The 17063-nt window shown below is 52.5% G+C and overlaps 1 long non-coding RNA gene across 6 annotated transcripts in view; it reads right to left on the bottom strand.

The window, feature by feature from the left end:
- Nucleotides 1–1559: 1559 nt before the first annotated feature.
- LOC137465566 (uncharacterized) overlaps nt 1560–17063 on the bottom strand; it is a 149128-nt gene continuing 133624 nt past the window's right edge. Inside the window, exons 4-7 of one of the 6 annotated variants that reach the window (XR_010994697.1) lie at nt 10224–10669; nt 8381–8574; nt 6614–6713; nt 1560–6415 (exon numbers count right to left, since the gene is read on the bottom strand). This is a non-coding gene — a long non-coding RNA (uncharacterized lncRNA). The other 5 variants (XR_010994695.1, XR_010994693.1, XR_010994696.1 and 2 more) reach the window with 5 other exon arrangements.

Here is a 17063-nt window from a genome sequence, read left to right as displayed (position 1 = left end):
CGGGCGCTTTTGCGTTTGCGCACCAGGGATGGGATGGCCACGTTCTGCTGCTGGGCACGAGGGACGAGGCGAAGAAGGAAGGAATTGTCCACTCTGTCTGCGTGGTTGGCTAGAGAGTTTTTATTGGCGTGTGGAGCTGCGATGGAGAAGCACTGCTGCTCTCCAGCGCCGCGTGGACAAAATGGCGGCAAGCATAGAACAGAGTGGGGTTTTACAGGGGGGAAGCCGAGGGAGGCACAAGCCCCCCTCGCCCAATGGGAGCAGGCTACAAGGGTGTGACGTGGATTGGGATGGCCAACGGGGACATGACAGGGGCAGACACGGGCTCCGGGGCGAATGGGGTTGCGGGGGACGAGGTAACTGACAGGGAAACCTCAGGAAGGGGAAGGGGGTGGTTGCTGAAATTGATCTGGAGCTGGACACCATGGGGGGGGAACAGGGATGTACAAAGGGATACACAAAACTGGCAGAGCAATACATATCAAAACCCCTAATCTGAACCCAAAATCCGGGATGCAACATCTCCCCACTTTAAAAAATATAAAGAAGGCAGTTGCTTTGACTTCTTTGTTTCTCGTGTGGTGGCTTCTTCTCCCAGCTTCTTCTGCTGCTGCGATTGTGGTGACTGCTTTGCAGATGGAGCGGGCCTGGAGATGCTGTTGGAGCTGGTTTTCCTTGGGGTGTTTGGGGACCGGGGAATTTGGAAAACAACTTTATTTTAGACAAAGGAAACTGGGGCATAACTGGATTGAGGTAGCTGAAAAAAGAATGCCATTTAGGGAGACGTGGAGTTCCCTCCCTCCTTGTGGCATCTGTGATTGGATGCATGCCCTAGATTGGTGGGATCATTGGTTGCATCTACAGGCACTGTATCGCTGCGACTCACTGACTGCCCTGGAATATAAGGTTTAACATGCCTCCTGGGGATCCACTTGACTCCTGAAGGCATGGATACCCAGGCATGCCCCCGTCCCCAAGTCAAAAGTGGGAAGGGACCCTGGATTTCTTTGGAATCTGCTACCCTCACTAACACGGGAGGCTATTCCTCCGGCTGGAGCTCCTGATGTTGTTCGAAATGCCTCAGGGTTGGCGGTTCAGGTCTGTCAAAAGAGCTGTTTAGGAAATTGATGGTAAACAAGGCCTTGCAGAGCCTCTCGTGCGGTGACTGCACTCGCATATCTCCCCGCTGCTTCCGGAAGACCTGTTTCAGCATCTGGTGAGTCCTCTCTATTATGGCCTGGCCGGTGGGGGAGTGAGGAATCCCGGTTTTATGTTGGACGCCCCATTCCTGCAGGACGTTACTGAGTACCCTGGAAGTATATGCTGGACCACTGTCTGTCTTGATTGTGGCTGGGACCCCCAAGGTGGCAAAGGCGTGTATGAGGTGTTTTCTCATGTCTGTGTCCGTTTCCCCTATGTGGGCTGAGGCAAAGACTGCTCCTGAGAAGGTGTCCACGGTTACATGGACATTCTTGAGTTTCCCAAATTCAGGGATTTGGTGACGTCCATCTGCCATACTTCACAACTGCAGAGACCTCTGAGATTCACACCTGCTCCCAGTGTTGGTAGAGCTGCCTCCTGACAGTTGGGGCATGAGGCCACAATTTCCCTGGCTCGGTCATGCCGCAGATGGAACTGGCGTACTAGCCCCGGGGCATTTTGATGGAGCTGCTGATGGCTGAGCCTGGCCTGCTCGACTATGTTCGGCTGGCCTCCCAGCTCTACTGGGGCTGCCAAGGCGTCTGCTTTACAGTTCCCCTCGGCAATAAAGCCTGGGAGATCCATGTGTCATCTCACATGCACCACATAGAAGGGATGCTCACAGTTAGAAACTAGGTTTACTAATTTTGTGAGCAACTTGAAGATGACCTGATTTGGGACTTCTTTTATGATTGCATGTTCAGCTTTGGATACTGCTCCTGCTACATTTGCCGAATCCGTTAGCAGATTAAAAGGTTGGTTGAATTTTTTAAAAGCCCTCACAACAGCATCCAACTCAGTCACTTGTGGGGAACCTTCCACCACCTTAACGTCTGATTCCCACAACTGAGTTCTCTGGGTCCTTCCAAGTCACTACTGACTTGTGGGTCTTCCCTGACCCATCTGTGAACACTGTCAGGGCTTTGAGTGTTTTTTTACTTTGTATTTCTTTTGGTAACAATTTGAATTCTGTATTGAACAGATGATGGCTAGGATGTCCGATCTGAATTTGGCCTGAGAAGCTGTCCAGAGTGAACTTCAAGTTCTCATTCTGTCTTAAAAGGTGTTCGAAAGTCTCTTTGGTCATCTTCCCCATGGATATTTTGATGAGGATGTGGATACATGTGAAGTCACACCAGGCTAGTACCTGCAGACGAGCCCTGGCCCGTATTATGAGCTGCGCCATCAGCTCTTGTGGCCTGGTGATACTCTTGGACTGTCTGTGGCCAAGGAACACCCACTCTATTATTAAAAGGGGGTCCCGTTGACCCTTGTCCCACTGGAATATCATCCCAAACAAATGGGGTAACTCACCTAGGACGATGAAGCGGAAAGGCAGCCCTGGTTGACAGCGATGGGCTTGCCTGCTCGTGATGGTGGTTTGGACCTTCTCGAGTGCTGCTCTGACCTCCCGGGTCAGGACTCTTGGGGAACCTAAACCCTCATCCCCCTCCCTTTCCGTTAACAGGTCAAAAAGAGGGGATAGTTCCCTCGTGGTGAGACCCAGCCATGGCCTGATCCAATTTAATGAGCCGCACAGGCATTGGAGGTCATTCAGCATTTTTGGGTTGTTATTTATTTTAATTTGCTGAGGCCTCATTGTCTTGTTGTTAATCTCCAGGCCTAGATACTTCCAGGGTGGCAGCAGCTGCACCTTTTCCTTCTGTAGCTCAAATCCTGCCCCCAATAAGGCCCTAAAAGTGTCATCCAGGGCCACTTGTAGGATCTCGCTGACAGGGGCACAAATTAACACATCATCCATGTAATGATAGAAAATACAGGATGTCCACTTGGCATGCACTGGGGACAGGACCCTAGCGACATACCACTGGCATATGGTAGGGGAACATTTGAGACCCTGTGGTAACACTGTCCAGTGGTAGCGCTTTATTGGGGCTTCTCTGTTGATGGAGGTTACAGAGAAGGCAAAGCGAGGGGCATCATCCGAATGGAGTGGGATTTAGAAGAAACAATCCTTGATATCAATCACTGCCAAATTGTAATTTTGGGGTAGCATTGATGGAGATGGCATACCCCGTTGGAAAGAGCATATGTCTTCTATCGCTTCATTAATCTTTCTTAAATCGTGGAGGAGTCGCAACCTGTCCCTCCCCGGTTTTTTAATTACAAACACTGGAGAGTTTCAGGGGTGTTGCATCCTGGGTTTGGGTTCAAATTATGGGTTTTTTCTTTGTTAGTTTTCCAGTTCTGTGTACCCTCGTGCATCCCCCGGGTTTTCCCCTACTCCTGTGGTTTCTGTGCCCGTCTCCCCGTTCTCGCAGTCCCACTCATCCCAAAGCCCCGTGTCGACCTCTGCCGTGTTCTCATTGGTCGCTGTAATACACGTCATCATGATGATGTCTGTATCCATTGGGCGGGAGGACTCCCTGTCCGCCCTGTCCCTTCCCTATTTCATCCCACTCCTCGGCATGCTCGAGGCCATTTGCGTCCATGCAAAGTTGGGAGCGGGCTGCAGCTTTTCCACCGCAGCTCTCGCAGCCAATAAAGCATCCAGCCACCACGCGGACGGATTTGGCCGAATTCCCTGCCTCTTTGTTTCTTCCCTCACGCCGACGGCGAAGCGTGGCCAACAGCCCACCCTGGAGCGTGGCAGCAAAAGCGCCCGAGAATTACGGCGAGCCCAGGCCCCGACGAAAAGCTGAAACGTCCAAGCCAGGAGCTCGAGAGCTGACTGGGGCCGACAAAAGTAATGCGAAGTTGCGAGTGGCGCCCAACATCAGAGCCATGGCCAGCACAAAGCCGCGGAGCAGGCAGAGTGTTCCCACAGAGCACCCAGGAGCCGCGCAGAGACAGCGCCGCCGCCGCGAAGCCGCGCCGCCAACCGGCGAGTGCCGCTGCCAAGATGAGCAAGCACAATCCGTGCGGAAAACCACTGTCGCCAGCGCAGGGTTGTGGTCTACAACGGAAAAGTGCTCCATGCCGGACTGAAAATGGGAGCAAGAGTCCCCCAAAGTAAGCCAGTGACGTCTCCGCCACCCACAGGAAAACCCCCTGTGTTTTCCCGTGTGGGACTGGAAGCGCAACCATTCACGGCTACGGAAAGCCAAAGAACGGACGCTTCCCGGGAACGAAGACCCTGGTAGCAGCTTTTATTTGCGAAGATTTCGGTTTGGTGAGTGATTAGCAGCGGGGGGTACCTGGCTAATACTTCACGTGGGTGGGCTCTGCCGCGTTTCCGAGGGTACGGATAACGCAGCGCGCAGTGTGTGCGGGGGGCCACCGGGTTCTTTCGCGTTTTTTGCTTTTTTTTTTCGCTTTTTCTGCACCAGGGGTGAGGTTGCGAGTAGAAATAGCATGGGAATCATGCTATCTACCCAACAAAGAGAATTCTATACCCAAATTAAGGGGATGTTATCGGTAAAATGTCCCTACCCCAAAAATTCAGTCAAGCAGTTTGTACGATGGCTCTGCTTTTTCTTTCCACGTGTAACCATGGAGGATGCTCACAGAACAGAGCTCTGGGAGCAAGTAGGAGCCAGGTTAGCAGAGGGAATCGACAGGGATCCCTCTGTGAAAGACTGCTTCCCAAAGCTCCATTTGCTGATCTCGGAGGTCGTAAAAACAGAGTCCGCACGGGACGCGAGCAGGGAAAGGAAAGAGCCATCGGGCAAAACTGTTGTTTCCCCTGAACCCATTTCCCCATCCTCTCCTACCCCTCTTTCCCCTAACCCAGGTAGGCAGAGTGGAGTACTCCACCACTCTGAGGTGCAGGGCAGCTCCACAGACATGGACCATATTCCTGGCTCCCCCAAGCCGCCCCGGCACCCCCACCTTAGCGAAATTAACTGTTTTGCTGAGGAACCGACCCCAAACCCCTTCCCCAATCATTTTTTCCCAGTCAGAAATCACAGTTCTGGTGCTACCCCGCACAGTTCTGCTCCACTGAACCCTTTTCTCTGTTCCCCTGAGGAGGCCGGGGCCATGTGGTCGGGGTTTTTGTCTCCCCAAGATGGAGGACGGCCACGTGGAGGGGTTTCTTCTTCCCATAATCCCTTTGTCTCCTTTGTTCCCTGTATCCCCACCTTTGACCCCACCCCATCCTGCTTCTCCGTGGGCGTGGGCACCGCCCACTCCAGGCATCGGGTTTCCACCCCTCCCCCTGTTCCCCCTCGGGTGGACGTTCCCTTCTTCCATGTCTTGCCTGCCGCAACATCAGCCCCACCCTCCCCCAATAGGGAGGGCTCTGTCACCTCTGCCCTGCTTTCCCAGGGTGAAGATTCTCCCCACCCTGTCCACCCTGTCCCTCGTACCCTGCCCCCACGTCCTCCCGCTCCTCAGATACCCGGGGGGGGGGAGGGGAAGGGATGGGGCGCAATCTACGAAGTCGAGCAGTCGCTCTGCACTCCAGCCTCCTACACCAGGGGAGGGGAAAACCCTACGTGGACAACCCTTCCCTATGAATCCATAAAAGAGCTCTGCAAAACATCAGGTGATTTTGGACAAAAAAGCCCCTTTTTTAAAGGCATTTTAAAAGCAACTTTAATGTCTAGAACCATAGAGCCAGCAGACCTTAAGCGTCTGTTTAGCTGCCTGCTTCTCCCATCAGAATACAGCCTGTGGGAGAGGAGGTGGAAGAAAACGGTGGCAGACCTGCTTCCCGAAATACGAGAGGGGTCTTTCAGCCTGGATTTATCGGAAGAACCAATCACTTTGGACCATCTCGTGGGTGAAGGAGAATGGAGTGAAGGGCAACTTCAAGCTCGGGGAATTCCAATGGCTGTGCTGGACATATCCAGGGGCGCAGTAGAGCATGCGTTCCTGGGCATGCCCACCAAGGACCCGATGGATCCCTATACAGCGATTAAACAAGGTGTTGCTGAGCCTTTTGTAGATTTCGTAGACCAGGTCCTGGCAGCAGTCGAGAGACGGGTGGAGAGACCTGAACACCGAGACGGGCTACTCCTAGAGGTAGTGCACATGCATGCCAACACCATGTGCAAAAGGATCATCCTGCCACTGCCGGCCTCACCAGCACCGAACCTTGACCAGATCATCGAGGAGTGCACACTGAAATCACACCTGATGGAGGAGGAGGCCACAAAGAGACCTAAAGACAAGCTGGTCGCATCTGCTGCTGCTCCTCCAAGGAACTCAGCTCCGAAGCGACTTCCATCGACACGCCGGTGCTTCCACTGCCATCAGGAGGGACATTTTCAGGATCGCTGCCCACTTCTAAGGACTATACCACGCGGGGCTGCGGGAGAAGGGAGGGGGGACGGGAACCCCACAATCAAAAAAAACTAGGAAAGGAACACGCACTTGCCTTGCATGCTGATAAAAATGAGGCAAGTCGCAGTTCCGCGGGAGGAGCCGCGATACACCATCTAGTCCCATCTGTAAGCGGCTGCCTCTCAACCACTGACAACAGGGAGCCTTATCGGCTCCGACTCACCAATTCTGTCCACTTTCGTTCCCAGGACTAGCATTTCTTCATAGCAGATGCAGAGCTTCTATCGCACATCTGCCGCTGTGAAACCAGGAGGAAGGAGGACCTGTTGGGGAAGATGAAATAGGAAAACCTTATAAATATGATTGCCTGGCAAAAGATTTTGAAAATACAGACATTAAGATGAGAACTAGATTTGAAATAGCAAACCTTGACTACTGAATAACTAGAAAACAATAGTATAGCCAGGCTGAAAGCAATCCCCCTTTCTGATTAAACCATGCCCTTTACCTGCAGATAGGTCCAAGGGTCAAATGGAATGCTCTGTCTCACCCCCCAATGTATGGTTCATCCCACACCTGTGACCCTCCCCTGAAGTATCAGGTATCTGTGACCCCATTGGCCCAAGTCCTGTTCCAGCCCACCTTGAAGCCCCCTGATAAGGTGTGCCCGAGGGACCGGACGCTCTCTTGGTTCCTGTTCTCCCCACTCTCTCTTGGACCTTCCTCTCTTGGACCTTCCTCTCTTGGACCTTCCCCTGGGACCCTTGCTCCCTCTCTCTCTCTCTCCCTCTCCCCCTGGGCCTGCCACGAGTTGCGCCTGGCAGCTCCAAGCAGGGCCCTTGCACCCACGCCCTTTCTAATAAACAGCATATATCAACCCGACTTCAGAGATCTTTATCTTCAACTGTCCTGGACACCACCGATCCCCGCAAGGACCTTCTGAACTGCAGGTACCTCGTGGTCGGAGACACAAAAAGTACCCCACTGGAGATAGAGGTACCTCGTTGTTGGGGACACAAAGAACACTCCACTAGAGATAGAAGTCCCTCCTGTAATATCCACCCTTAATCCGAGGCTCTTCTATCTCGTGGCACGCTGTGTCCATCCCCCCCTCTTCCTGCCTAAGGGCCAGGTTATTGCACAGGCAATTCCTATTCCTCGTGCTCTGTGTAATGACCTGGAACTCTCAGTCTTTTATGCTGGGAAGTTGGGAGAGGAAAAACCCCTCGTATGGTGTAAACTCAAGTGCAAGGGGCATTCTGCATACCTTCAGGGGATGATGGACACAGGGGCAGACGTGATGGTCATCCCACCACACAAGTGGCCGTCACACTGGGAGCTACAAAGTGTGGCCACGCCAGTCTTAGGACTAGGCGGGCCCCAGCCAGCGAGACAATCTAAGATCATTGTCCAAATTAAGGGTCTGAAAGGGCTGCTAGCCTCAGTAGGTCCATTCGTCATTGATTGCAAATTCACATTATGGGGGAGAGACGCCATGTCCCAGTGGGGAGCCAAATTGGAATTTCCGGCCCCCCAACATTTTTAGGTGCGGCCACTGAGGAGCGCCCCACACAGAAATTAACATGGCTCACTGATAAGCCTGTCTGGGTGGAGCAGTGGCCGCTAAGTAAACAAAAACTACAGGCGCTCACAAAACTGGTGGAGGAGGAATTGGCAAAGGGACATATAGACTAAACTAACAGACCCTGGAACTCTCCAGTGTTTGTAATTAAAAAAACGGGGAAGGACAGGTGGCGACTCCTCCATGATTTAAGAAAAATTAATGAAGCCATAGAAGATACAGGCTCTCTCCAACGGGGTATGCCATCTCCATCTATTCTACCTGAAAATTATAATTTGGCTGTAATTGACATTAAGGATTGCTTCTTTCAAATCCCGCTCCGTCCGGATGATGCTCCCCGTTTTGCCTTCTCTGTACCCTCCATCAACATGGAAGCCCCTAAGAAACGCTACCTCTGGACAGTACTACCTCAGGGGCTAAAATGTTTCCCCACTATATGCCAGTGGTATGTCGCTCAGGTTCTGTCCCCAATGCGTGCCAAGTGGACATCCTGAATTTTCTATCATTACATGGATGATGTGCTGATTTGTGCCCCTGACAGCGAGGTCCTACAAGCAGCTCTGGAGGACACTGTTAGGGCCTTGTCGGTGGCCGGATTCGAACTACAAAAAGAGAAGGTACAGTTACTGCCACCCTGGAAAGACCTGGGCCTAGAAATTAATAACTGAAAGATTAGGCCTCAACAAATTCATATAAGTGACGACCCCAAGACGCTGAATGACATCCAGCGCTTCTGCAGATCGCTAAATCGGATCAGGCCATGGCTGGGGCTCACCACGGGGGAACTATCCTCTCTTTTTGACTTGTTAGCAGAAAGGGAGGGGGATGAGGGTTTAAGTTCCCCAAGAGTCCTGACCTGGGAGGCCAAAGCCGCACTCAAGAAGGTCCAAACTACCACCGTGAGCAGGCAAGCCCATCGCTGTCAACCAGGGCTGCCTTTCTGCTTCATCATCTTAGGTGAGTTACCCCATTTATATGGCACAATATTCCAGTGGGACAAGGGCCAACAAGACGCCCTCTTGATAATAGAGTGGGTGTTCCTTGGCCACAGACAGTCCAAGAGTATCACCAGACCACAAGAGCTGATGGCGCAGCTCATAATACGGGCCAGGGCTCGTCTACAAGTACTGGTGAGTTGTGACTTCACATGTATCCACCTCCCCATCAAAACATCCACAGGGAAAATGACCAAGGAGACCTTTGAACACCTTTTAAGACAAAATGAAAATTTGCAGTTTGCTCTAGACAGCTGATCAGGCCAAATTCAAATCGGGCATCCTGGCAATCATCTGTTCAATACAGAATTCAAATTGTTACCAAAAGAAATACAAAGTAAAAAGCCACTCAAAGCACTGACAGTATTCACAGATGGGTCAGGGAAGACCCACAAGTCAGTAGTGACTTGGAAGGACCCAGAGAACTCAGTTGTGGGAATCAGACGTTAAAGTGGTGGAAGGTTCCCCACAAGTGACTGAGTTGGATGCTGTTGTGAGGGCTTTTAAAAAATTCGATCAGCCTTTTAATCTAGTCACGGATTTGACATATGTGGCAGGAGCAGTGTCTAGAGCTGAACATGCAATTGTAAAAGAGGTCCCAAATCAGGTCATCTTCAGGTTGCTCACAGAATTAGTACACCTGGTTTCTAACTATGAGCATCCCTTTTATGTGGTACATGTGAGATCACACACGGATCTCCCAGGCTTTATTGCCGAAGGGAACCGCAGAGCAGACGCCTTGGCAGCCCCAGTAGAGCTGGGAGGCCAGCCAAACATAGTCGAGCAGGCCAGGCTCAGCCATCAGCAGCTCCATCAAAATGCCCCAGGTCTGGTACGCCAGTTCCATCTGCGGCGTGACCAAGCCAGGGAAATTGTGGCCTCACGCCCCAACTGTCAGGAGGCAGCTCTACCAACACTGGGAGCAGGTGTGAATCCCAGAGGTCTCCGCAGTTGTGAGGTATGGCAGATGGACGTCACCAAAGTCCCCGAATTTGGGAAACTCAAGAATGTCCATGTAACCGTGGACACCTTCTCGGGAGCAGTTTTTGCCTCAGCCCACATAGGAGAAAGAGCCACAGACGTGAGAAAACACCTCATACTTTGCCACCTTGGGGGTCCCAGCCACAATCAAGACTGACAGTGGCCCAGCCTATACTTCCAGGGTACTCAGTAACATCCTGAAGGAATGGGGCGTCCAACATAAAACTGGGATTCCTCACTCCCCCACCGGCCAGGCCATAATAGAGAGGACTCACCAGACGCTGAAACAGGTCTTCCGGAAGCAGCGGGGAGATGTGCGAGTGCTGTCACCACACAAGAGGCTCTGCAAGGCCTTGTTTACCATCAATTTCCTAAACAGCTCTTTTGACAGGCAAGAACCGCCAGCCCTGAGACATTTCAAACAACATCAGGAGCTCCAGCGAGAGGACAGGCCTCCAGCATTAGTGAGGGATCTGGACTCTAAAGAAATCCAGGGTCCATTCCCACTCTTGACTTGGGGACGGGGATATGCATGCGTATCCACGCCCTCAGGAGTCAAGTGGATCCCCAGGAGGCATGTCAAACCTTATATTCCAGGACAGTCAGTGAGTCGGAGCGATACAGTGCCAGTGGATGCAACCAATGATCCCACCAACCAAGGGCTTGCATCCAATCGTAGGCGCCGCAGAAGCTCTGCATCTGCTATGAAGAACTGCCAGTCCTGGGAACGGAAATGGACAGAATTAGTGAGTTGGAGCCGATAAGGCTCCCTGTTGTCAGTGGTGGAGAGGCAGCTGCTTAAAGATAGAACTAGGTGGTGCATTGCGGCTCCTCTTGCAGCACCGTGACTTGCCTCATTTCTATCAGAGCGCGGGGCAAGTCCGCGCTGTTCCCCTAGTTTTTTGGAGCAGTGGGGTTCTCGTCCCCCCTCCCTCCTCCTGCAGCCCCGGGTGGTGTAGACCCTGGAGATGGGCAATGAGCCTGAAAGTGTCCCTCTTGATGAAAGTGGAAGCACCAGCGTTTAGGTGGGAGCTGCCTCAGTGCTGAATTCCTTGGAGGAGCAGCAGCCAAGGCGACCAGCTTGTCTTTTGGTTTCTTCGGGGCTTCATCATCAGGTGCGACTTCAGGGTGCACTCTTCGATGATCTGGTTGAGGGTCGGAGGTGGTGAGACTGGCAGTGCTAAGATGATTCTTTTGCACGTGTCATTGACGCTCATGTACACCAATTCCAGGACCAGTTCGTCCCAGCGTTCATGTCTCTCCACCTGTCTCTCGACTGCTGCCTGGACTCGGTCTACAAAGTCTACAAAAGGCTCAGCAACACCTTGTTTAATCGCTGTATAGGGATCCATCGGGTCCTTGGTGGGCATGCCCAGGAACGCACGCTCTACTGCGCCCCTGGACATGTCCAGCACAGCCGTTGGAATTCCCCGAGCTTGAAGTTGCCCTTCACTCCATTCTCCTTCACCCACGAGATGGTCCAAAGTGATTGGTTCTTCCGATAAATCCAGGCTGAAAGACCCCTCTCGTATTTCGGGAAGCAGGTCTGCCGCCGTTTTCTTCCACCTCCTCTCCCACAGGCTGTATTCTGGTGGGAGAAGCAGGCAGCTAAACAGACACTTAAGGTCTGCTGGCATTACGGTTCTAGACGTTAAAGTCGCTTTTAAAATGCCTTTAAAAAAGGGGCTTTTTTGTCCAAAATCACCTGATGTTTTGCAGAGCTCTTTTATGGATTCATAGGGAAGGGTTGTCCACGTAGGGTTTTCCCCTCCCCTGGTGTATGGGGCTGAAGTGTGGAGCGACTGCTCGATTTTGTAAACCAGACCCTGCCCGCCCCCTTCCCACCTTCCCCCCCCCCCAGGTCTCTGAAGAGTGGGAGGACGTGGGGGCGGGGTACGAGGGACAGGGCGGGGATAATCTTCTTCTAGGTACTGGGGGGTAGAGGTGATAGAGCCCTCTCTGTCGGGAGAGGGCAGGGCTGATGACGCGGCAAGCAGAGCATGCGAGGAGGGAACGCCCACCCAAGGGGGAACAGGGGGAGGGGTAGCAACCTGATGCCTGGAGTGGGCGGTGCCCATGCCCAGAGGGAAGCAGAGGGGGTTGGGTCAAAGGCGGGGACAAAGGGAACAAAGGGGAGAAAAGAGTTGATGGAAGGAGAAGCCCTCCCTCGTGGCAGCCCTCCATCTTGGGAAGACAAAGGCCCCGGCCACGTGGCCTCGGCTTCCTCAGGGGAACAAAGAAAGCGATTCAGGGACACGGTGTTGCGTGGGGTAGCGCAAAAACTGGGATTTTTAACTGGGAGGAAGGGGTTGGAAAAAAGGTTTGGGGTTAGTTCCTCAGCGAAGTAGCTAATTTCGCTAAGGCGGGGGTGCCGGGACGGCTCGGGAGAGCCAGGAGCACGGTCCACATTTGTGGAGCTGCCCTGCGCCTTAGAGCGGCAGAGTACTCCCCCCTGCCTACCCAGGTTAGGGGAAGAGGGGGTAGGGGAAGAAGGTGGGGAAGCAGATTCAGAGGTAATAACAGTTTTGCCCGATGGCTCTTTCCCGTCCCAGTTCACGTCCCACGCAGACTCCGCTTTTACTACTTCCCAAATTAACAGATGGAGCTTAGGGAAAAAGTCCTCCACGGAGGGATCCTTGTGTTCAAACCCCTCCACTAACTTCGCCCCTACGCGCTCCCAAAACTCCTTTTTATAAACATCTTCTGCGGTTACGTGGGGGAAGGAAAAGTACAGCCACCGAACAAAATTTTTTACTGAATTTTTGGGGAATGGGCCTTTTGCTGACAGGATTTCTTTAAATTGGGAATAAAATTCCTTCTGCTGGGTGGTTGGCGCGGACTCCATGCTATTTCCACCAAAACCACTTCACCCCTAGGTGCAGGAAAAGCGAGAAAAAAACCAAAAAAGGTGAAAGACCCTGGCGGTTACCGCTCGTGTTGTGCACCACGCGTCCCGTCACCCCGGGAATGCGGTAAGCCCACCCACGTGAAGGAGAGTATTAGCTGGGCCCGTCCCCACAACTAATACTCACCAAAACCGGAATCTCCGCTAACAAAACTGCACTAGGGTCCTTGGCTCCCAGGAAGTGTCTTCTCATCGGCTTTCTGTGGCTGTGAAAAGTTGTGCTTCCTTTCCCACACGAGTAAAGCACCGCGTGCTTCCCTCGGGGGTGGAGGAGACTTTACTGACATACTTTGGGGAGTCTACACTCCCGCTTTCAGTCAGGCGCAAAGCACAGTACCAGCGCGGATCGTCGCTCACTCAGCTGGGTGGCGGCGCTCGCTGATTGGCGGCATGGCCCCGTGGCGGTAGCGACGGCTCTCCGTGCAGCTTTGGGGTGCTTCACGGTGAAACTCCGCCTGTGCTGGCTGCTCTGCTGGCCGTGGCCACACGTCTGGGTGCCACTCGCAACGTTGCATTCTTTTCCCCGGTCCTGCATAGCTCCAGAGAGCTTGGAGTGGCACCGCTTCTCGGCAGGACTCGTGAACGCCGCTTGATTCCGGGCGCTTTTGCGTTTGCGCACCAGGGATGGGATGGCCACGTTCTGCTGCTGGGCACGAGGGACGAGGCGAAGAAGGAAGGAATTGTCCACTCTGTCTGTGTGGTTGGCTAGAGAGTTTTTATTGGCGTGTGGAGCTGCAATGGAGAAGCGCTGCTGCTCTCCAGTGCCGCGTGGACAAAATGGCGGCAAGAATAGAACAGAGTGGGGTTTTATAGGGGGAGGGCCGAGGGGGACACAAGCCCCCCTCGACCAATGGGAGCAGGCTACAAGGGTGTGACGTGGACTGGGATGGCCAACGGGGACATGACAGGGGCGGACATGGGCTCCGGGGCGAATGGGGTTGCGGGGGACGAGGTAACTGACAGGGAAACCTCAGGAAGGGGCAGGGGATGGTTGCTGGAATTGATCTGGAGCTGGACACCGCGGGGGGAACAGGGGTGTACAAAGGGATACACAAAACTGGTAGAGTAATACATATCAAAACCCCTAATCTGAACCCAAAATCCGAGATGCAACATTTAGGACCCTGCAGCGCTGGGGGGAACGGTGGACCCAGTCCAGGTGGAACAAGGATCCCAAATCCAGCCATGGGGGGCATGGGGGCCCCGGCCTGGGAGGCTGGACCAAGCAGCCCAAGCCCGGCCGGCGGGGAAGTGGCCCTGGCCCTGGTGGGCAGCCCCAGCCTGGCCGGTGGTGCAGGATCTTCATCTTCACAGCATTCCCAGAACTCGTCCCCCCGCCCCTCAAACACGAGCGGGAGGGGCAAGGGGCCCCGAGCCCCGTTGAGAATCCCACCGAACCAGAGGATCTTCCACCCAAGCGAGAGTTGGACCAAGAAAAACGCTGTTCCCCAGAAAGGCACTAAACTTCATAACTTTCACTTTCGCAGCGGCAGCAGACGGCTGCTGGCCAGAGCCAGCAACAGGGAACAGGCTGAGAGGGGACCCCGGGCTGATTGGAAGCAGCAGGGGTCCCTTCCAGCACAGAGCCAGGCTGCTGCTGCTCGCTGCTGTCACTCTCCGTGTTGTCTAGCAACCCGGCGAAAGCCACGGGAGGTGGCGGGGCAGCTGAAAGTGGCGAAGCAGGCTCCGCGAGCGGCAAGGCGGGCTGGGGGTCTTCTCCAGCATCACAACTCACATTGGGAACAGGCTCTGGGCCAGCAGGCAGGGCCGAAGGCGCCTCTGTCACTGCCGGAGGCATGGCCGCCGACTCCGAGGCTGACACGGCGAGTGGGGCCGGCGCGGGAGCCGGCACTGGTGCAGCAGCCAGGCGGCGAGAAGCGGCGGGGGAGGCGGCGTCTCCGCTTTCACCGAAGTGGTTTCAGGCTGGCTTTCAGTGGCGGGTGTTTCTCTCAGCTCCAAATGGGGCAGAGGAGGAGGCGGCACGGCTGCGGGCGGGCGGACCGGCGAGGGAGGTGTCTCTGCCTCCGCCAGGGCTGGGATCGGCCCTGCACCCTCCGAGAGGAGGAGGGGGCTCACGCTGCTGGAGGAGGAGGTGGAGGATGAGGCAGTGGAGAGAGCTCCTCTTGCGCAGAAGCAAACTTCTGAGCCATGGACAAAGGCTCTCCCTTCCGCCCTGAGCGGGGGGGCACCAGCAGCGGAGACTGTCCTTGAACAAACTGGTCTCCGTCCAGCCGTGACAGGGGGGCTGAAGGGCCCCCGCTGGGGGCGGAGGGCTCCCCCCCGCCTGGTGCAGATGTGCTCACTGGGGTCCATCCCTGGACTATCTGAAAAAGCTTTAAAAAAATCTCTCATGTACCGAACTGCTCGGAAATCTCACCTGATGTTTTGCCTGATGATGAAACACAGGGATTCCCAAGCCACTGGCTCCAGGGAAAAAACCAGATCCATGAAAAAAACATGACTGTCTGCAAATTCAAGAAACTCCAATAAATCATTTTTGGAGATAGAAACTCCATGTTTCCCAGCCAGATCTCTCCAGACGGCAAACATAGGGCCATTCACACAATAAAAATGAGTGCTCAAGTCTGCAGTCATCTCTTCCCAAAGTTAAAGTCCACCCCAGGCCAGGGGCAGTCCTATTATCACAAAATCAGTACCTTTCAAAGGAAGGCAGAGGCGTCCTAAGGCAAACTGCTCGGGGCTGCACCTGGTCCTAGAGAGGATCCCAACAGTGTCTTATCTTTCCAATCCCTCGCAGGGACTCCAGACATGCCTTTTCAAGAGGGTTCACCTCCTCTCTCGTGTCCTACCACGGTTGTAGACCGATCAGATTGATTCAGATCCTGGTTCTTCATCCAACGTCAGGGGGTCACCACTTATTGTAAAATGCAGGCGAACCCAGTGGGAAGAAATGATGATGTCCAACTCCAGTTCAGAAGGCTGAATGATTTTTTTATTATAACTATGCTATAATACATTAATATACTATATAAAGGAAGATACTAAAACTACATACACGACTTCTAACTACCAAATCTAACAACTTGTGACCTTCTCACGAGAATCCAGACACAGATGGATTTGATTTGCCATCAGGCTCAAACAAATCTCACCAGAATCCAATCAAGCAATCACCCCAGGTTAACAATTCTCCAAACACATTCCACATGTGAAAAACGAGGAGCAGAAATAGAAATTGTTCTCTTTCTCTCTGTGCACCTCTATGAAAAATCCTGAGAGAGAGAGAAATGTGCTCACCACAGTAAAGTGGTGGCCACGGTCTGACTCAATATTTACTAGCCTGTGAAAAATGCATATTTTATGATTGGCTTTTTGCAAATATTAAATTGAATACTATATGTATTATGTTATATTGATTAGAAGTGCTGTATTAACATTTTAATAGTATGGTAAATGTAGTTTTGTAGTTAAAATAGAACCTATGTATGTGGGGGTTTTTTTTACTAACTCAAGCAAGAGATGAGATAATGAAGAAACTCTTCACACAGAGATGACAATGATGGGGGCCCATAAAGAATTACTGCCTCCTTATCGGAAAAGACAAACATTCTTCCACCTTCTCTCCGTCTTTATGGAACCACCAGGATTAAGGGGAAGAAGTTGACAAAAACCAGAAAAGTTCTTAATTTGCAAGGAATTTATGCATCATGTATGAGATGTATGAATATGCAACAGGCTACTGCTTTTAAAGGTTATTCCTTTGTTCACAAGGCATGCTTATTGGGCTTAAGTGCCCGAGAGCATCTGGACGTCCGTAATTCTTTGCTTTTTATTGTCTTGTAATTGTCCTAACTCTAAATTTTCATTACTCTAATTGTATTACTATTTTTATAACCATTTTATTATTATTAAACTTTTAAAATTTTAAAAACCAAGTGATTGGCGTTTATAACATAGCCCGTATCTCAGAATAATTTCTTCTAAGAGAACTTTTGTCACAGTTTGGGCTGTCTCCCTTCTTGTGGGGAATGCTTCAAACCAGTGGGTTAGATGGTGTATCTCCTCTGGGGAGAAGACGATGTTCATAAGAGAATACAACTCTCCCCAGGTATTGGGACCCAGGAACTGATCTATTTGCTGTGCGGTGCCAATTGGATCTTCTATTAAATCAACTAGCTCTTTCTTAAATATTCTTACTTCAGAAGCTGTTAGGGGTGCATTTATAAAACCTATTCCTCCTACCCTCCCA

This window comes from Anomalospiza imberbis (assembly GCF_031753505.1).
Source record: "Anomalospiza imberbis isolate Cuckoo-Finch-1a 21T00152 chromosome W unlocalized genomic scaffold, ASM3175350v1 scaffold_31, whole genome shotgun sequence".
NCBI classification, from domain to species: Eukaryota; Metazoa; Chordata; class Aves; order Passeriformes; family Viduidae; genus Anomalospiza; species Anomalospiza imberbis.
The sequence above is the reverse complement of the archived record's forward strand: the minus strand, read 5'-3'. Positions and strand labels throughout refer to the sequence as shown.